Genomic DNA, 22,350 nt, shown 5'->3' on the forward strand with positions numbered 1-22,350 from the left:
CATGATCTCTTGGTTCGTAAGTTAGAGCCTTGCATCAGGCTCAGCACTATGAGTACAGAGCCTGCTTGGGACTCTCTCTCTCTCTCTGTCCCTCCCCAACTCGTGCTTTTTCTCTCTCTCTCAAAAAAAAAAAAAAAAAAAAAACCTACAAAAATTTGTTTATATGAAATTTACGAGGCATTCTGTATTTGCTCTGGCAATCTTACTTCTTTGGTATGTTAATCCATTGCTCTAGGCTTGCCTAATCAGATTTTCTTGCTCCCGGAAGTCTGAAGTTTGAACTGAGAGCTTAGGAGGTGCTGGGATGGAGTCACATTAACAGCAGTGCTCCAGAAGGAGGAGTGACAAATTTAAATCGTGGGGAGTCTCTTGGGACAGTACTTGGGACAGTACTTTCTTAAATAATCATTTGACAATTTCATAGGAGATATTTTTGTTTCTCAGGCCAAAATTTTAGAATTCTGGAAGGCACCAACTCCCTATTTTTCATAAAATTTCTTACAGTGCCTACCACAGAACACCCAGAAGAATAAAACAGGTTCTTAGTCATGTTCCATTGCTTCCATGTGGCCCAACGTCAACCTAAAAGCTTTAACCAGCAATAGCATTTTTTCAACAATAGAAATTCATATTATACATAGATCACTTTATGATAACAGACCAGCTTTACAAGTTCAGCAACATAATCTTTTTATAGGTTTAAGTTATACTTTTTATTAATCCTTTCTTTTCTCATCATGTTGAGCAGACTTTTTTCTTTTTTTAATCTTATTCTTCAAGAAGCCTGCTTTTGACTATATATTAGCTTTGGGCTTCACCTTCACAGAAGGATATGTTTTATTAAAGAAAAGTGCTGTATTTATTCTGTGTCACATTTTTTGCTGAGTATGATTTGGAATCTGCAGTTCATTCAACCAGTAAAGGAAGTGATAGTTCCGTGTACAGATCCAGGGTAGATTCAGGTTTATGCAATAAAGCGTTAAGCCACAGAGAAGAATTAATAATGGAGGTTATCCATTAAAAAACATTCACAAGAAAGACAAATATCATATGACCTCACTTATATGTGGAATCTAAAACAAAAGCAGAACCAAAAAAAAAAGAAAAAAAAAACAAGTACAGAGAACAGACTGGTGGTTTGCCAGAGGTGAAGAAATGGGTGAAGGGAGTCAAAACGTACAAACCTCCAGTTAGAAAATAAGTCATAGGAATGTGGTGTGTAGCATGGTGACTATAGTTAGTGACACTATGTGGCATATGTGAGAGTTGCTAAGGGAATAAATCTTATAAATTCTCATCACAAGGAATTTTTTTTATAACTAAGTATGGTGACGGATATTACCTAGACCCACCGTGGTGATCATTTCACAGTGTATAGAAATATCGAATCATTATGTTTGACACCTGAAACAAACAGAATGTTATAGGCCAATTATACTTTAACTTCAAAAATACATACACATGCATGCGCACACTCATATGTACATACTTACATATAAATATGTGCACACACACATCAGTGTAATCAAAAGTCAAGCATCACAGAAAAGAAGTAAAAAACTTTATAAAGGTGTAAACTTAAGAATGCTGTACGTTCGATTTGCAATGTTTATTTACAAATGTAATTTGTTAAAATACAAATTTATTTGTTAAAATAATTTGTTAAAATAATAAAAAAATTATTTATTATTGGGGCACCTGGGTGGCTCAGTCGGTGAAGTGACTGACTTCGGCTCAGGTCATGATCTCGCGGTTGGTGGGTCTGAGTCCCACACTGGGCTCTGTGCTGACAGCTCAGAACCTGGAGCCTGCTTTGGATTCTGTGTCTCTGTCTCTCTCTGTCCCTCCCCCGCTCATGCTCCCTCTGTCTCTCTCTCAAAAATGAATAAACTTAAAAAAATATTTATTATTGTTATGTCATATAAAAACACATCTTAGAGATGTCCAGACTAGAACAAAATAAATGGAAATAAGCCTCCCTCCATTTTTCCTTATCAACTTTCTAGTTCTTTGAAAAAAATAATTCATGTAATCCTGAAGGAGAAAAAACAGATTTTGAATACTTAGCATGTTCTGGACACTAGAGTATTTACAGTTGTATCCAAATTCTAGAACATTCTTCCTTTTCCTGTTGGAAGAATGTTTCCTTTGCTCTAAGGACAATTCTAACTTATAAATCTGCTCTTTGAGAGGGAGGACTTCAAGGATGAATTGAAGTTGCCAATGCAGAAAAGGGAATAAAGGGCATTATGGGGCATTAGGTGGGCAAAGGCTTTGAAGCCCGAGACATATGGTTTGCTCAGAAAATTCCAAGTAACTTTGTATGGGTAGGGATATCTACAAGGAGGTATTGCATGAAGGAGTCCATGGTGATTCCAGGGCTGCTACATGTAAGGGTGTAGGCTGTGCACTAGTCAGCGCAATGCCACAGGGTATCAATAAAGAGACCATGTGAGTGATGCCTCCATCATTTGTGCAGTGTGCTACTTTCACAACTTTCCCACAACGCTGATTTCAGGAACTGAGTAGTATGGTATGACTGGATGCAGGTGGAGACATACAGATGAGTGGGGCTGCGTGCTTCGCAGAAGTCAGACAATGGACAAATTCTGAAAGGCACTGACTGCACTGATGAAGAGTTTGGTGGGCCTCCTCCAAAGGCCAGTTTTCCTCCAAGTGTGGCCCCCAGACCAGCAGCATGGGCATCATGTGGTAACTTGTTGGGATTGCAAATTCTCAGGCCCCACTCCATAGTACTGAGTCAGAAACTCTGGGGAGAGGCCCAGAAATCTATGTTTTAACAAGTCCTCCAGGTGATTCTGGTGCTTGCTAAAGCTTGAGGGCACTGCGGGAAGGAGTAAAAACAAAAGCAAAACAAAACAAAACAAAACAAAAAAAGCTAAGCGAGGACCGGCGTGCTCAGATTTGCACTGTAGAAAGATCACTAATTACAGTGTGTAGGGCTGACTGGAGGAGGAGAGCAACTGAAAACAAGAGAAGTTTCTACTGCAGTGGCAGGAGGAAAGGGGTTCAAGAAGGAAGTATGTTGCTACGTTTATAGGGTGGAATCTCGACCTCACTTGCTGCAAAGATGACTAGTCTAGGAACCCCACCCCCGGCACCGTGTTTACCACTAAGTTTACCAGGAAGACAGCAGCTCTGACCTATCTCCATGAGTATCTCATGCTGGTAGAAAACCCAGAGTGATCCTTGACTTAAATCAGCTCTTTCTTTGAAAACAGTATTTCTTCAAATCAAAAAATTCTAACAAGCACTTCAGCGTTTGGAACAGAACTAGAAAAATCTCTTAGAGTTAAACAACAGTTTATTGGTACTTGAAAACATTATGAGACACACACTGTTATTTGCCAGAGCTATTTTCTTTTATAAAATTTTACCTTACGTGTACATTCTGACATCACACAGGGCAAAGACTAGTGGGGGAACCCATTTATATCAGCTGTTCCCTGAAAGCGCGCTCATTTGTTGAATTGTTTCTCAACCACTCCAACTTCTAGTTTCTCCAAGGAAGTCTAAATTTCCCGAATTAAAGCACCATTGAAACCTGGCTTTGTTCCTTGGCCACCTCGTTGGCCTCATCAGTTCATCCATCATCATGGACAGAGAAATGCAAGGGTTTATTTCCACCATTATCCCCGTATCTAAAGACTGTGTCCTAGCAGTTTCAAAGAAAAGAAAAAGCCATAACGCAATCATTATTTTTCCCTTTAATGAATCTCTGCAGTAAAGCTCTTCTGAAAAATACTTTGGGGTCAACATCATTGAGACCACATTACAGGATGCCAGAAGCCAGAAGACGTGTGAGGGCCACACTCTGCCAAAGGAACTGTTGGATGAGAGCCAATCAGGCTGTGCCTGCAGCAAACCTGCGTGATTCACTTTACAGCTGATCCTGGGGGCAGGCTGCTGTGCGGTCCGGGGTCCGAAAGGAGCAGCAGCTTCTCTTGCACAATGACGGGTGTTTTTCAGGCCAGGAAGCAGAGCATATCCCAAAGATTTATTTGAATCCTGTTTGGCTTGTTTTGACAGCACTGATCAGGGAATGATGGGAATGGGCTCAAGCACGTCTGTACTTATTAGAAACTAAGGAGGTGTTTACTGGGCAGAGGGATCCTGCTTTTTGTATCTGTCTGGTGTGGTCATTTTCTACAATCCCTTAGATACATTCTGTTATCTGTACAGAGTCGCTCCTGTATTCTCTGTCGGGAGGCTAAAAGGCCTTGTCGGAAGGTGGTCCTTGAGCCAGCAGGATGACCTGGGAGCTTACTGGAAGTGCAGAATCTTAGATCCCATCACAGGCCCACTGAATCCGAATCTGTTTTCATGAGGGGTTCATGTGCACATTTAAATTTGAGCAGCTCTGACCTAAGGCACAAAACCATGCCATTAAAAAAATCAGTTTCAGAGGTTCTTCTACAGATTTTTAAAGTGGATCTCAGTTCTGGAAACCAGGGTGGGCTGTGAGGCCCTGTAGGCTTTTCAACACTGTTCAGGGGTTCTGGGATGGGCAGGTGTAGTTACTAGAAAAAAGTCTTACAGGTGATGCTGATGTGGCTTCCAATTCCTCCCTGACCTCCTGTGTAGCCTGCAATCGACAGCCATTGCTTTAAACACTTTCACATAATAAAATTCAGCTTGACCGTAGTAAGAATGCTGGGTTAGGAGTCAGAGAACTTGACCTTCTCTCTGGGTCTGCATTAGTAAATTAACCGCATGACCTGAGTCAAGACGGGAGCCACTGTTTCTCCTTGTGTAGCCTGGGGGTTTCTCATGACAATTTCATCTACATTATTGGGTTGTGGTGATGATGACATTATATAGTGCGTGTGAGAATGTTCCGGAGGTCATACAATTCCATTGAAATGCTAATATTTTTACGCTAACCAAATACATTTTTTTCCTATGGACTACAGAGTTTGGGACAGAATTATTAGCTAGTATATAGTGTTAGAGGTAGAACAATTTTATTCTTACAACTTCCTGTTTGAAGTTGGCACACTCTTCCCCATAAAGTTGCTATTGAGCTCATTTCTTTGGATGTTGCTGCCTAATTTCAGTAAGTTTGGTAGAGATAAATGGTCCTTTTGGAAAGTTAGCATACTGGGTTGAATAGTGCTCTCCTGGGGTGCCTGAGTGGCTCAGTCGGTTGAGCATCTGACTCTTGGTTTCGGCTCAGGTCATGATCTCGCAGCTTTGTGGGTTTGAGCCCCGCATTGGGCTCTGCGCTGGCAGTGCAGGGGGGCCTGCTCAGGATTCTCTTTCTCTGCCCCTCCCCACTTGCACTGTTTCTGTCTCTCTCCAAATAAATAAATAAACTTAAAAAAAAAAAGAAAAAAGAATCGTGCTCTCCTCTCCTAAATTCACGCACACCCAGAACCTCAGAATGTGACCTTATTCACAGATGCAATTAGGTAAGGTGGAGTCATACTCAATTAGAATGGGCCCTACATCCGATGACTGTTGTCCCTATAAGGAGGCCATGAGAGATACAGAAAGACACACAAAGGGAAGATGGCTATGTGACAGTGGAGGCAGAAGCTGGAGTGGTATGGCTCCAAGGAATCCCAAGAATTGATAGCAACCACCAGAAGCTAGGACAAGGTAAGGAAGGATTCCTCTGTAGAGCCTCTGGAGGCAGCACAGCTCTGCCCACACACCTTGATTGTAGACTTCCAGCCTCCAGAGCTGTGACAGAATACATTTCTGTTGTTTTGAGCCATCCGGTTTGTGGTATTTTGTCACCCAAACGCTAGGAAACTAGAATAGTCAGGTTGTGTTCTTCAGTGAGAGGGTCCAATCTTTAGTGTTAGAGCTGAGAATGCTTTTTTTTTTATTACTGAAAAAGAACTTTTTAAAAATATATATTTGTTTTTGAGAGAGAGAGAGAGCAAGAGCAGGGGAGGGGCAGAGAGAGAGGCAGACATGGAATCTAAAGCAGGCTCCAGGCTCTGAGCTGTCAGCATAGCGCCTCACGTGGGGCTCAAACTCACAAACCATCAGATCATGACCTGAGCCGAAGTTGGACGCTCAACTGACTGAGCCACCCAGAGCTGAGAACACTTAAAGCCATTCCATATATTCCCTTCAAAAGTGGATTTGATGTTATTTGCAAAGGAGAGGAAAATCAAAGAGGTTTGGAACCTTAGTCGGCAGAAAAAACAGTTTAATTGGGAGAAACTAAGTTGTATTTACTGTTGGAAGTAAATAGCTAGGATTTGTTAAGTAGGTAATTAACACCTGCATTCTAAATAGCAGCCCATTATAAGTTAGAACATGTGGGTCCAGAAGCTGTGGAAGTCACTTATACCAGCAACATGCAGGAGAAAGATACATAAGGAAATACTACAAAATAACATTAAAGTGGTAAAGTAGGCAACAAGAAATTTCTCTGATGTTAGGAAATTAAAAAACCCAATTTTAAAACACTTTCTGTAGGGTTCCTTTATGAAAGTATTGGGGAATTCTCATGCTGCTGTCTAGATAAACCAGTTTTACATAAAAAGCACCAGTAAGTGTACTGTGTATCCCTGTCTCTCTGCTATTTAAGTCCCTGGTAAGCAGGTCCTACCAAAATAGCTACGTGTGTACAGCTCCTTTTAAAAATTACTTACTTACTTTATCTATTTAAAGTAAGCTCTATCTATCATCTAGCTATCTATCATCTATATCTATCATCTGTATCTATCTATCTATCTATCTATCTATCTATCTATCTATCTATCTATCTATCTATCTATCATGTATCTACCTATCTAAAGGAAGCTCTATTCCCAAATGGGGCTCAAACTCACAACCCTGAGATCAAGAGCTACAGGCTCTACCTACTGAGTAAGCCAGGCACACATGTACAGCTCCTCTGAATAGCATTTTTCAAACTGAGTAGCAACCCCTTTGTGGATCATAAATCAGTTCTTTGACTCATAACCAGCAATTTTTTTTTAAGGTTTAAAAACTTTTTTTTAAGTTTATTTACTTTTGAGAGAGAGAGAGAGAGAGAGAGTGAGCAAGCGAGGTGGGCGGGGGGGGGGCAGAGAGACAGGGAGAGAGAATCCCAAGCAGGCTCTGTGCTGTCAGCACGGAGCCCGACGTGGGGCTCAAACTCACAAACTGTGAGATCATGACCTGAGCTGAAACCAAGAGTTGGATGCTTAACCGACTGACTGAGTTGCCCACGTGCCCTTTATTACCAGCACTTTTTAAAAAAAGTGAAATAGCTGAAAATACAACAGAGCATATCAGGAAGGGTGAGTAATGTTTTATAGAGTGTTTTGTTGACCCATAATTCCTACCCCTATATAATGGTAACAATAATAATAGTTACTAAATTATACTTACTACTTTATTTTGATGACCTATATGAAGCTGACATGATCCTAATGTTTCCCAAGCTGAGCTTTAGATAATTTTTATCAATGGGAGAGAAGGAAGGCTACTTTCTCCACCTCCCAAAAAGGACAAACCCTTAGTCTTTCTTTTTTTTTTATAATTTTTTTTTTAATCTTTATTATTTTTCAGAGAGAGACAGCGTGTGAGCAGGGGAGGAGCAGAGAGAGAGGGAGACACAGAATCAGAAGCAGGCTCCAGGCCCTGAGCTGTCAGCAGAGAGCCCGACACGGGGCTCGAACTCACGAACTGTGAGATCATGACCTGAGCCGAAGTCGGACACTCAATCAACTGAGCCACCCAGGCATCCCAGACTCTTTCAATATTACTTTGTGACTTAGGACTTCGATGACTTATCTATATATAGCTTCTGTATTATATTCATATTAGCCCTTTTTTAATTCTGACAGTTAGATTTCTGGCCTTTTATTGACCACTTTTTGTGTTTCTTTTGCTACTTGGGTTTTAAATGGATCCAGGTGGTTTACTTCATAATATTTTCTACGATAAAGCTGGAGTGATAAATTTTCATTAATAACTAGTAAATCCATTTGTAAACCGTTGTTGCAAAGTTCATAAGGTTATACACCTTTGTTGTAAGGAACTGTCATATAGTAAATCATGCCTGGTGATTATTGCCATTTGGGGACATTTTTTATTAACCTCTGAATTAAATAATTCAAAATTGAATAAAAGTTGGTATTATTGACACAGACCATTGATTTCTATTGGTTTCTAAATATCATGTGGGTTTTTCAGTTATATGATTTGTCTCAAAATAAAAGGTCCAATTTTTGATTAGGTAAAGATTTATCCCCTAAGAGTTACATATGACTTACATAGTTAATATTAAAATAGTTGATTCCATCATTTTAAACTACAACCTTAGTTTATAGGTCACGTTTTGGATTCAAATCCCAGTTCTGTCACTCATACAACTATGAGGCATCCACTCTTCAGGTAACAGAGCTGATAAGATCAAGATTAGAGCCTAAATATATACAGCATCCAGTAGGTCCTTATTTAACAGTGGCTATTGTTTTGTATATATTCAACAGATAGTTTACAGATGAAGACTTATGTCTATAGTGATTCCTGGTTAGCCATGCAAAATTCAACCACCCAGATATCTACATATAAAAATATACTGATTATATAATGACAAATGTTCAGATCTGTTTCATATAGAGCCTAAACATCCTCATGTCTGAATTTCTTATTTTTTAGGTAGAAGTTTGTCAGTTGTTGACTTACACATAGTCACCCTGTCACAGCCTCTGGCCATGGCTCATTTCCTACAGCTTGTAAAATAGTCACCAGTTCAAAGAGAGGTGGAAGGTCAGGTCTAAAGGCTACCACACACCCCTGTCCTTCTCATGGCAGGAAGGAGTGTCTGTTCAGAAGCCTATGCTCTGGGTGGTATACGACTATTTTGAATCAGGCTCAGTTTAAATGCCATGGCTTCTAAGATCTTTCTTGATCTCCACAGTGAGGCTCACTTCTTTCTTTGGTTTTCAAAATGGCTTTTCTGGAGACTTTGTGTTCTATTGATATGCCTTAAGGGGCCACTGTAGAAAGAGGAGCTAGTGGACAGGGCAATGGGAACCCCATCCTGGTTACTTATGGGGGATGCTGTCCTTCCATATGGTGCCGAAGACACACAGATATGTGAAGAGGTGGGCATTTTTCATAGAACGACCTTAACTGCATGGTGTAACATATGCACACCTACAAATGCATGCCTTTATATACACAAACAGCTCTATCTCTCCTTTGGAGATGACAATACGGATTAATATTGCCTCCTATGTTTGACGATGTGCTGGAAAAGACCTACGTGTGACCAAAAGACTTTCTACACTTTTTACTCACAAATAAATGGCTATTTTATTTGTGGCCACAGCTGTTGTTCGCAGGGTTGGTTACAGAGGACAGCTTTGTCTTTTAGACTTCTAGGTCTTCTGTGTGCCAGGCCAGTTTTATATATGCCAAAAAGCTAAAATTTGACCTCCCCAAACATGCAGAGGGCATGACTAACACATTATATTAAGATAACACATAAAACTGCAATCCAAAGAGGCCTGGCTGTCACCGGCCAGCTGTACCACATTAAATGGCCTCTAGGAGGCCGGGAGGTTTGGGCTCCAGGCGAGACCGAATCATTGGTTTTCTCATAGTATCAGAGTACCATTTTATGGTTTTGGATCATTTAGATAAACATAATATACAAAATTCATTTTGCCACATTATGTGCAAATTGGCATAGAATTCCTTAAAAAGCATTTTCTAGGATTTTGTCCAGGTCTGAGTATTCAACCCAAAAATGCCCGTTGGAAGATGTGTGTTACCTCATCAGATTTTTATTTATGCAAATGCAAATCCAACAAATACCATCTGTGGCCCTTAGGGCTTCTAAATCTTATTTCCTAAGACATTAAGCTGAGTAAAACAGATTCCAAGCTTTATATATAAATAAAAAAGTTAATATAATAAAAATAATCATAAAAACTCACAGTGTCATTCCCACAGCCCCATGCTCTCATTGCATAAATAGATTTTTGCTTCTGAGAATCTAAGCAGATAAGAGAACAAAGCACAGACAGATGATGGTGTAGCACCGCCACAAAAGACATAACTTTTATGCTGCTTGATCCTTTTGCTTTAAAGTTCTCATCGTAATGATATGGTTGGGAGACTGTCAGGTACCACATCTTTGGCATAAAAGCAAAGAACACCAAAACACAATAGAAATGGTTTGAACAGAACTAATTTGCTCTCTGCAAAACCATGATGAGGTAGGTTGAAAATGAGAACATAATTGCCCAACCGTATACTGGCATTCCGGGCTAGCCTGGGAAATGTTGTGGGGCAAGTTTTATTTATCCTGGGTTCTCTTCAGCCTGCTTCCACTTCTCTCCTCTGCACCTTTCACACATCTGCCTACCCCTCCCTGACTTGTAGCATCAAGTTCTCAGCCTCTTTGGGGCTGCTCAGGGCTTTGAGCAGGGCTCTTAAGGCCCCTTCCTTCCACTGTCCCCGTTCTCTGTAGCAATAATCTGTCCAGCAGCCTTTAACTCTGGCTTGTGTTCTACTAACCTGATGGCACTATGAGAGCTGGATTGTATCCTGACCCAAAGGAATATGTCCTCATCGTAGAATTTCAGGCAATGGAGATGTTTGCGATTTCTAGAATCTTTTAAGTTATACCACAAAACATTCACCTATGATGCCTAATTATAAGGCTGATATTATTGGAGAAGTGTATTCTGGTACAAAGAGTCATCATTCTTTTAAAAAATTTACCACTTAACGGTATATAATGCTTTTTTTCTCTCCTAGTCTCAACCTCATTGGCAGAATAAAAATTCTGCTTGAACTGGACCTAGATACTTGCTTTTATTCACGTGACATACACTTACCAATTAAGGACATTTTAAGTAGAGCTGACCTATTGATTAGATCTCAGGTTTTGAACTCTGGAATTTATTCTTTGTTCTTAATAAAATGACCATATACTCATTTAAGGATAGTATAAATAAATTCCCTCGTATTTCCATTGTCTGTTTTTGGCTTTTTTATCTGAACAATATAATAAGGGTGATATCTCACATATTAATGACTGCTTTTAGCCAACTGATTATAGTATTTACTCTCTTCCACTGGAAGTATATTTGGTGCTAACTTCAACCTTTTGATTCTTGGTGTCTCTTAGCCATAGACGGGTTTATCTCATTTTATTCACTCTCTAAACACTTCAATCATTTCTCAATTTCAGTAATCATCGAAAAAGTTTCACAAGGAAAATTTTCCTTCTTAGCTGAATGATTTATTGCTTTTCATGTCTAGAAACTTCCTTTATAATGAACAGTCTTGTATATTGAACTAACCTTCTACAAAAGCACATGGGAGGGAAAGTGATTTCAAATTACCCCCTAATATAATCATTTAATATAATTTCTTTGCACCAGGTTTCAGGGGGTTCACAAGATTTCAGACCCTTGCCACAGATATCCTGATTTAGAAATAGATTCCTGAGACCAGTTATAAAGTTTCCAACTTCCCAGGTGATGTTTCCACCTGCATATCCACTGGTCCATCTTGGTTGAAAAAGGAAGCTCTTGATGTCACCCTCCACCCCACCTACCTGTAGCAAATCCCTCTTGATTTTTTTCTATTTCTATCAGTATGGCTTTTATTTCATTTTTCGAACCCGGGAGGTAAAGTACTTCCCCCCAGTTCTAATATTGTACTTCTGTGTCTATGTTTATGTACAGCTCTTCTTCCTCAAGTTCCACACCCAAGTCCTCAAGTTCTATTCATTCATCCCATTTTTCCAATCCATCTCTTCTTTCCCCTTCCCAGCCCCTTAATTTTTCCTTCCTAAACAATTTCATTAACCTTCCAATTGTTTCAACTACCTCCTGCATTGCCTATTTTCTGTCTGGGGATGAAATAGATGTGAGGGAAGGAGTTCAAAGAATACAGGATGCTTTTCTCGCTCTTATCTTTTTCACGCTGCCAGTGGATTTTTTCCTATGGTCTTAGAGATCAGTCATCTGTCTCATCTCTCCCTCTGGATTACAACTTCTCAATGGTCGCAACAGATCTGACTGAAATTTGTTTTCTTTAGAGTTTGAAACATAATGCTTATACTCAGGTGCTCAATAAACACAATTTAACCAGTAATTAATCTAGTTAATAGTATTCACGAATTTATTTTTAATAGTTAGTGGTACATCTCAATAATTGGCTATATTCTCAATGTCAATATACACATTTCTCATTAACTTGTTTTCAATTCTCTCATCTCCCCCATGAAACTACCGTGTTTGGATCACTGGGTGCCTTAATGACTTTTGTATTGTTCAATTGCACTTTCAGGTAGGCAACTTCTCTTACTTTAACTCCAAATTCCACATCGAAACTAAAACAAAGCAAAATAAACTATTACATTCCAACAACCCAACTGAGGACTATTTCTCCTAAAGCCATCAAGACTTTTCAATTATATACATGGTTATTGCTAGGAAGTTTAGAAGGTTAACGGAATCCAAAGTGTTTTAACTAATGGAACCAAAGCAAAAGAGGAGTGATAATCCCATCTCCCTACAAAGTTTTCTCCTCTCCTAAACTTCATTTTCCTGCATCCATTTAGTTTTTCTAAACTCCTTCTCTTAGGAAAAAGAAAAGTACACTGTTCAGGGGCACCTGGGTGGCTCAGTTGGTTGAACATCCAACTCTTCATTTGGGCTCCATTCATGATCCCAGGGTCGTGGGATTGAGCCCGCATCAGGTTCCGTGCTGAGAGTGGAGCCTACTTAAGATTCTATCTCTGTGCCCCTTTCCCCCGCTCACGCACTCTCTCTAAAATAAACAAAAAAAAATCAAAAAAAGAAAAGTACACTTAAAAACATTTTTAATAAATGCTTTTTAAAGTTTATTTATTTATTTTGAGAGAGAGAAAGTGCCCACAAGCTGGGGAGGGGCAGAGAGGGAGGCAGAGAGAGAGAATCCCAAGCAGGCTCCACACTGTCAGTATAGTGCTTGATGCGAGGCTTGATCTCACGACCATGAGATCATGACCTAAGCCGAAATCAAGAGTCGGACGCTCAACTGACTGAGCCACCCAGGTGCCCCAAGAAAAGTATACTTTTCAAAGTACAGTTGCAACTCCAACCAACTGACATGGTATAGGAAAGAATTCAAATGACTATCCATTCATGAAGTTTTTGAGGGAAGAGTGTCATCTCTGGGGAAGCAAAGTAACATCTGAGTGCCCCAGAGGAGATGAAAATGTCTGATCTTATCAGAACAGGTCAGATTTCTGGGAGCTCCAGACTGGATGAGGAGCTCCTGTCTAGGGCCACCCTGAGATGTCTAGCATGATGGGCATCTTGGCTCCTGCCTTCCGAGATGGGAATGCATTGTGGGATAGGCTGCTCTCTCACCTATCCTTGGAATGAAAGTATTCAATCAGAGTCTGTTGACTCAAAGTGAGAGTAATGAAAGTCCCAAGGGACCTAGCACCCAGCCTGGTGTTTGCCTCCCCCAGACAGAGCTGACTGATGCAGGATCCTAAAAAGTAGCTTGGTATTCCTATAAGGGACAATAGAGATGCTGTGCTTGAGTCATTACATAACTAGTTGGATACATCTGATTTTTTTCTGATTTTTTTCCTTTTAAAGTGTAATATCTTGACGGGAAGATTCGGTTAATACCCAATACATTTCAAATAATAATGAGAATTGCTGTCATTCATAAAATAAATGATAGAAATCTATGAAGTGAGGCTTGTTCTCACCAGTAGGTGTCTCTGTTCCATCACACTGTCCAGCAAACTCCCCTAGGTTTCCCCTGGAAATACAGACGTTACATAAAAGGTATCTTTTCTTTAGAAATGGTATACTTTAAAGAGAAGATATAAGATGACTTCTCTTTTTATTTATATTCACTGTAATTCTGAGTTTGGCCTTTCTTTGCAGCACTGGTTGCCGATAACGTCGGAGAGCATTTTCAAGATAAACCCCCTTTTCACTTTTTGGTACTTAGATTAGCTTTGTTGCTAGGCTTCATCTCACTTGAATCAGTGGTGCATTTCTGAGCAAAACAGCAATAACTAAGTTTCTAGGTATGTGAGGCTGCTCAAAAGGTCAGACTCTTTCTCCTGAACATTTATTTCCTTGCCCATAAAACCAAGCCCTGGGTTGAGCAGCCCCTGGAGCTGTCACAGGTATTAATTATTAAGAGATGGGTTAGGCAGTATAACAGTTTTTAAGTATGTAGCTTCTGAATCCAGACTGTGTGGGTCCAAATCCTGGCTCTGCTTCTCATTACTGGATTGATCTTTCAGCGACTCATTCCTTTTGTGCTTCTGTTTCCCCATATTAAAATAATGGTAGTATGAATACTACCTGATAAGTTGTTATAAAGAATAAATATATCTATATAAAGTGGTTAGACCACTGCATGGCATGTAATCGGTTACATAAATATCTTTTGTGTGTTTAATATATCTATCTTTTATAACAGATATCATATATGTGAAAAATAAAAGCTAGTTCCCACTTTGGCATAGCTGTTCTCAAGGCTACTGTTGGGCATATGTGCCCCTTCCTGGCGACTGGTCTCTCAAAGAATATGGACGTTAGGATAATACAACTAAATATTGTGGAGGTGTTCCCTGAAGTTGGCTGTTTCAACCAACCCATGTAGTTTCATAAGGAAAGAGCCACCAGACACCTTCCATCCGTCACAACCCAGGAAGCTCCTTTGCATGTGGCATTGGGTTTCATGCTTTCAAGCTTTTGTTACAAACACAACTACAAAAATGGAGAAGTTGGAAAAAAAAAAAAGAAAAATGGAGAAGTGAGTGATATAAATAGGGACTAAATCAATGGGGGCAATGAGCCACCATGAAGATGCACAAAAATTTGGGTGAAGCTATCCTGATTTTCCAAGCAAGCTGTGATGAGGACATAAACTAATTAGAGGGAGATGGTTACTAGTGTCAACTAAAGACCTCCATGCATCAACTCATGCCAGTGTCTCAAACACATTTTAAGTAGACCCTATTATCATCCTTAGTTTACGGAGGGGAGGAGGGAAGACCCAATGGCTAAAGGCCATGCACAGTGCTAAATATCTGACATACGTTAACTCATGTTGTCCTCGCCACCACAACTGTCCTCAGCTGATATGACCGTTGTCCTGATTATACCAAGTGGGAAACCGAGGCACAGAGGGATTCACTAGTTGCCCATAGCTGGTAAGCAGCAGAGCCAGGATTTGAACCCAGCCAGTGTGGCTCTAGAGAGGGCTCTGCTAAGGAGGGAATTAGTGCAGCAGTTCTCAAACCTGAGGTGGCCAAGTGAGAATCACCTGCAGGAACTTATCCCATTGAGATGACACTCAACACTGAAGACTCCTGTGGCTGCCTGGAAAACCCTGGCTGTGTGGGCGGTGTTGACTCACGAGAAGGGTTCTGCTCCAGCGTGACTAGTGATGCCTCAGCACTTGTGTCTAAAAATGAATCTCTGGGTTCCTCAGTCGCCTTGTCTGTTAAACGCTATTTGCAGGTAAACGGCTTTGAGTGGTCTGTATGTGTGCATGTATGAATGTGTGCCCCTGTGTATGAGTGAAATCGCGTGCCTCTGTGTGCGTATGTGTCTGGAGGGAATTAAGTTGGTTTGCTTTGAGGGTAAAGGCCATAACACAGATCACATACAACGTCCACATGAGGACAAGTAAATCCTGAGTGTGAATGCCGAATCTGTGTGTTCTTCATGTTAGTGTTGCTGGGGAGGCAAGGCTGGTTTTGAATCCACAAAAGTTACCGAGAAGACCCTGAAATGGGGCCTTGAGATGTATGTTGTCAGAGTTTCTGCTCAATAGAGACCGTAGAATGCTCTAAATGGAAAATGAATTCTCCCAGTGAATACGCACGCAGTGCAGAAAACTGCTCCTCATTCTACATACAGTTTAATTCCTTTTCAAAAAAGCCTTGAGAACAGAATAAACACATTATGCTTGGATGGTGTACTCAAGAAGTCTCCTCTATAGGAAATGACTTTAGAATTATTATTTTCCCTTTCCTTTGCCAGTGCCTGACAATGCATGATAAAAACCTAGAATGGGGCATCCACATCCAGACCCTGAGGATCTTTTTGTTACACACTGAACCAGAGCCCGAGGCAAAATCAGATTTCTATAGTCAGAAAACATTTTTAACTTTCTCTTATGCCCCTGCCCCGAGCTGTTTTTGATAAAAAGTGTTCACATACTAAATAGTGATCCATATCTACCCACTTCTCTCAAGCTCCTGACATCTTGCTTTTTGGTCCCTGCCCTTCTACTGAAACTGTTGTCTCAGGGGTCACTGATCCTACTTTGTCCCAGAATTCAGTGTCACTTTACAGCCCTTACCTTTCTTTTTAAAAAATATTTCATTTATTTTTGAGAGAGAGAGAGAGAGAGAGAGAGAGAGAGAGAGAGAGAGCACGCACAAGAGTGGGGGATGGGAAGAGAGAGAGGGAGACACACAATCCAAAACAGGCTCCAGGCTCTGAGCTGTCAGCATGGAGCCTGACACGGGGCTTGAAACACAAACCATGAGATCATGACCTGAGCCAAAGTCGAAGGCTTAACTGACTGAGTCACCCAGGCGTCCTGAGCCCTTGATTTTCTTGACCCATTGGTAGGATTTTACTCTACTGACCATTTCCATTCTTGAAACCTTCTCTTCCCTTGGTTTCCATAATGTTATGGCACTCTCTTCCTATTCCTCTTACCTCCCTGGCTACTTCTCAGCCTTGGCTCTCTCTGTCCTTTATGTAGCCCTTCAGGGTTGATGTTCTCTTCTCTCCTCTCACCTACTCTTTCCTCTTCTCAACATCTCTTTCAGTGGTTCCAAACATCTCAACACTGGTAGTTCTCAAGCCTACATTTCTAGGGTAGATGATCCTCCTACTACAGCCACCACCAATAAAGATTTGTTGAGGTTAAGTGCTTTACGAGCACTATTTCAACTGTTTCTCCCAATTTTCTGTGAAGGAGGTTATGTTATTGCCCTGGTTTCTGATGGAGAAATAGGTTTAATAACTTAATGCCCGAACTCGCACACCTCATAAGTGTGGGTCTCTCCCCGACTCAAAGGCCCCTATCACTATGGACTATGCTGCCAACATATGAATAACAATCAGCAAGAGAAGTCACAATGATGAATGAAATCTCTGTCCTTAGTTCCGGGTGTGTGGGTCCAACTGACAACTGAGTATTTTCCCTGGGATGTTCTATGGATACTTTTTGCCCAAACACACCTCAGAATGAATTCGTCTCTCCTCTGTCACCTCAAGCTATTCCTTTTCTGTGTGTCATGGCACAGCGCCAGGCCCCAACATCTAGAAGTGAGGCCAGCATCCCCGATACCTCTCTTCCTTCTTTCTCACCCATCAGTCCCCAAAGCCTAAGAATCAACCTCTTAAATATCTCTCATATACATCCATTGCTCTTCACCCCTTTTGCCCCTCCCTGAGCGCGTCACTGTCATTTCTTGCCCAGATTGATGCCTCAGCCTCGGAACTGTCTTTCCTCCCCAGGTCTGGCTCCTATGGAGTGTATTATCCACACTGTAACCAATCACCTTTCTGAAATGCAGAGCCCATCTTCCCATTGCTCTCACCGAGACACTCAATCCCTGCCATGGATTAGAAGGCACTGTGTGCCCTTCTTCCTGCCTAACTCTTCAGGCTTTCCCTCACCTCCTGCCCCCTTTGCTGCCCCCACCCCCACCTCGTCTCCTGCACCCCATGCTCTAGAATTCCTCTCATTCCCTCTCTGTGCTGTGTTCTCTCTTGTTATGGGTCTGTGCACATGGTAGTCCCTTTGCCTGGAATGTCCTTCTGCTTCTCCACCGAGGAACTCCTCTTGGCGTTCAGTTTGCAACTTCGATCACATGTTCTTTGGGACCGTGCATCCCCTGGGACTAGGCTGGGTGCTACTCTCTTATATGTCACAGCACTCTGTGCCTTTCCTATCAGGACACTTACCACACTGAGCCACACGTGCTCATTTGCTGTTTTGCTCATTAGTCCCTAAGCTTTGCAAGGACAGTGGCCATAACCATGTCCATCTTTCTACCCTTCTATCCCCACTGCCTGGTATATGGCCAATGATTTATAAATACTGGTAGACTGTCTGTCTGGCTAAACCCAGATTTTCAACCTTCCCCCAAACTGTCTGAGAAATGGCCAGGAAGAAACATAGCAAATTGTCATTTGGCTGATACTGCCCCAGCTGTCAAATCCAAGTCTGGATTAGCCCCTGGTTCAAGGACATTTTTTTTACTATGTGGATCCCCTGGGTCAGGAAGTTTTTACAAACCAGGTCTTACTCTCTCTATAGCAGGGGATTCATCTTTTGGAGGACATCCCTTGCACAGCATACTAACCTAAGAAAGTATAGGGATGTCTGAGATACTGTGACTCAACCCCTCTGTTCCTGCTGTTCTGCAGCTGTTGCTCTTGTGTAAACCTCTTCATCCATGACTGAGCCACTGCAGCACCTCCCTGGTTGTCCCTGCCTACTGACTCCCCCTTTCCCTGGCTGCTCTCCAGCCTGCCACCTTTGGGAGCTTCCTGAAGCGCTAACTTAATCATTGTTGTTTCAACATCTTTGTTGGCTTCTCATTGCCTGTAAGATCATGTTGAAGCACCATAACAAGGCTGTTTTTAATTTTACTCCAAACCCATTTTTTTCCATGCCCCGCTAGACTTATTCCCCTATCATACGCTACGAGCTCTTGGAAAAGAAACTATGCTTCATTTATCAATCCATCCATTCGTTCCCCACCAATCATTTCACCAAGTAATGGAGCATTACTGTGTGCCAGGCACTAGAATAAACTGGTAAGAAAAATCAGACACGATTCCTGTCCTCAAGTCGCGAGACAGGCATTAGTAAAGTAATCGATAAATGAGTTTATTTACAAACAAACATGTTTTATGAAGGAAAGGCTGAGGTTCTATACAACAAAGAAGACTGACCTAGACTGGGGATCAGGGGTGCTTCTCTGAGGAAGTGATGGTTAATATGAAGGATAAAGAAGAGTTAGATAAGTGTAGAATGGGGAGAAAAATTTATACTCCTTCACCTTGCAAAGTCTTCCCTCAGTGCATGACACAGAAAGGGGGCTCAATAAATATCTGCTGAATGATCAGGAATGGTGGGGGAAAAAAAACCACTTGAGGAAAAGTCAATTTAGACCTTATGATGGAGGAGGACTTTAAACCAAGCTATGCTGGGAGTTTCTAGGATGTGCCAGAAGAGAGATGCACAGTCTTTTTTCAAGCGGAGGATGACAGTTTCTGTAGACAGGTGTACAGGTACCAGCGTCTTAGGAGGCTGGGAAAAATTGCTTCTCTATCTCAAGTAGGAAGGAAAAAATGAATTGGAAGTTAAATGTAAGAACTGATTAAGTCAGGATGTAAACCTTATCACATAACATTCAGCAGGTACCAAAGCTAATAAACTTTGTCCATTGGGTTCACAGACCCTCACAGTAGGGAGGCCATCCCCACCACCAGGACCTAAATTACTAAATATGGTGGGCAGCAGGTAGACAGAGTTACTGACACTTTCAGGCCCTACCTTTGGCACATTCTGACTTTGGAGTCTTTTAAGCACAGCTTTAATTTTCCATTTCCAAATATTTTTGTGTTCAGAGAATCCAGATGGGTCCCTGTATTTCTCCAGGTCAAATTCTTCTATGTTTTCATGAAGTCTTTAGTCAGGAACTTCAAGTAGGCTCTGTTCTACTGGGCATATTGTATACCTTGGAGTGACTTTGTCAATCTATTATCTACTTTGCATAATGTCCAGCTTTCTTTGGTAAAAATTATAATTTTAAATAGCTTATGAAGATTGCAGGTTAGTTTTATTTATTGAGGATACTTAATGGTTGGTTAATTCTTTGTAAACAAAAGTAGCAAGGAACACATACTTATCAGCAAGTACCTATTTTTACTTCTAAGCAAACAAACATTGATTTGCTTCTCTGCAATTAATAGACACAATCTTATGGTGGTGCTGATTGGACCACACCGAGGGTTAGAATATGAGGAGATACATCTTTGTAATGATAGATACCCACAGTCATAATTGCCCCGTGCGTCCTTCAAGGACAGGTAATACGAGGTCACAACTGGTAGCTCTGATGGCAAAAGTGTGATATTTATAAAGGAAAACTTAACATTAATTGGAAAGCAATCAAATGACAAGGCAGTCTTTGCTGTCTGGAAGGATATATTTTAAAAAGTCAAAACATTGAGTCACTCTCTTACAATGCAATTCTCTATTTTGGCTCCACCTTGTTAATTTGCAAACCAGCTTCTTCTACTCTAACAGAGGAAAAGATTTTTACATAAAATCACCTAAGCAGCTTTCTTTCACTATACGGTTTAAATTCTACAGAGGACTGTTTAAACTCTTTTTAAACCACTGAATGTTTTTGTTGTAAAGAAACTGAAACAAAGAACTTTTTCCAAATTTTAAAATTATCTTGTTTAATTTTATCCAATACTAGGACTAATGCAGATGATCCAAGTCTCTCCCTGGAAATGTTTGAGATACTAGCTAAACTTGTAAGATCTAGAGAGGAATATAAAGCAAAAGGTTCACTGGCTTCTTAAAATGTGAGGCTTAAGTTAACAACTGTAGAAAGCTTCAGAAAATAAGGTATCAGAAATAATTTTTTTTAATGGAGAATAAAGTGCAAAAGGCATAATGCCAGGTTCTCACTTTGCTTTGCCTTTTTCCCCCTCCCCTAAAACTTCCTTAGATACAGTGCACAGTTTTACTTATATGCAGAACTGAACCCTAAGGTGTTCATGTGCAAATGAAGATTGCAGCCCCAGGGCTGCCTGACAACATAACAAAAACATCACGAAGAAGAAGACAGAAAATTGAATACTGGCTTGCTTTTGATGATAGAAGCGAAAGGTCTTGTTTAGGGTTAATCCTATGGATTTGGCCTGGAGTTAGGTGTCCCTACTATGGGCAGTGGCCCTATGGGATTCTACACTCCTTCACTGGCACTCTTGATTTGCATCTCAAATAGCATATTAATTCCTGATGGTCTGGTGGCTTTGCCAAGCACAATATGTTGCAGGAGTTGTGGACTGAGCTGGATAATCAATCTCTCAAGCCTCTTAGTGGGTTCAAGGTTCAAGCAGGGGCCTTTGCAACAGACAGGCATCTGACTGATGGCCCTTTGCTAGGATCAAGCCTGTGTCACACGTAGAACAGTTGAAATGTTCTACTTCTTGGTGGACAGTCAGCGGCATTGCTGTGTGTGTGCTCTCAAGTTATCAGAAGCAAGTGTCCCCAGCACAGGACTGCAGTCAGCTGCCCTGAGCAGCCCCTCCACTCTGCACACTCTGCACACTCTGCACACTCTGCTCTTTTGCTGAAAGCTGTCTTCCTTGTAAAAAAAAAAAAATGCCTCACATCATTAAAATTCACAATTTTCTAATTTGCCTATCATTTTAGCATCTTCCCTTAGGTCCTGAGTTTTACTTTTATTTTCTGCAATTACACTTCCAAGCGTCTCTACGTTCCATCTGAATGGCTAAAGTGAGGTAGAGAACTGCAGGATCCAGTTAATTGGGAATCTTTTAGGTGGCCAGCCTGGAGGAAAGAACGGGAGGAGAGAATCCTCAATAAAGCTCTGTGAATTCAGCCTAAGAGCGCATTTTATCAGTCTGCCGTGAGCTTTAAAAATACTCAGTTATCTTTGTTTTCAAAGGCTAAGCTTAACTTGCAGAAGTTTTTGAGAAACTTTTAAAGACATTGGTTCTTTTTCCATTTAAATACACTATCTGATACAACTGGAGTCAGAATCCCATTGAAGGTGAGGTTGATACCTGGCAGGTATTTCATGGCTGAAAGACAATCATGAGTGGTTCTCCAGATCTTGTGGAAGATTTCAGTTGTTGCTGCCTCCCATCCATCCATCCATCCATCCACCCACCCTTCCAAACACCCACCCAGTGTTTATCTCTGTATAAGGTACAAGGAATACAAAGTGAATAGGACAAGGTTCCTAGATGCTGTGTTCTGGTGACAGAAAAGAGGGAGGAAGGAAAAGAGGGAGGAAGGGAGAGGAGGTCGGGGGAGACATCTGAGCAAAGGTTTACAGTATAATGTGATAAATTTTCAAGTATAAGTTCACATAAAGTGTTATGAGGATATCAACGAAGAAGCCTTTATTATTATTATTTTTTATTTTATTTTTTATTTTGGGACAGAGAGAGACAGAGCATGAACGGGGGAGGGGCAGAGAGAGAGGGAGACACAGAATCGGAAGCAGGCTCCAGGCTCTGAGCCATCAGCCCAGAGCCTGACGCGGGGCTCAAACTCACGGACCGCGAGATCGTGACCTGGCTGAAGTCG

The 22,350-nt window shown here is 41.1% G+C and overlaps 1 protein-coding gene and 1 long non-coding RNA gene across 3 annotated transcripts in view; one reads left to right on the plus strand and one right to left on the minus strand.

The window, feature by feature from the left end:
- Positions 1 to 8,119, plus strand: part of LOC147572052 (uncharacterized) — a 79,354-nt gene extending 71,235 nt beyond the window's left edge. For both annotated transcript variants that reach the window (XR_015246959.1, XR_015246958.1), the window contains one exon: positions 7,537 to 8,119. This is a non-coding gene — a long non-coding RNA (uncharacterized LOC147572052). The remainder of the gene's footprint in view (positions 1 to 7,536) is intronic.
- Positions 1 to 22,350, minus strand: part of KCNB2 (potassium voltage-gated channel subfamily B member 2) — a 388,657-nt gene that overhangs the window by 10,469 nt on the left and 355,838 nt on the right. The gene's annotated exons all lie outside the window — the stretch shown is intronic.

The sequence above is a fragment of the Puma concolor genome, chromosome F2, assembly GCF_028749965.1.
Source record: "Puma concolor isolate L17-30 chromosome F2, mPumCon1.1.hap2, whole genome shotgun sequence".
Taxonomy (NCBI): domain Eukaryota; kingdom Metazoa; phylum Chordata; class Mammalia; order Carnivora; family Felidae; genus Puma; species Puma concolor.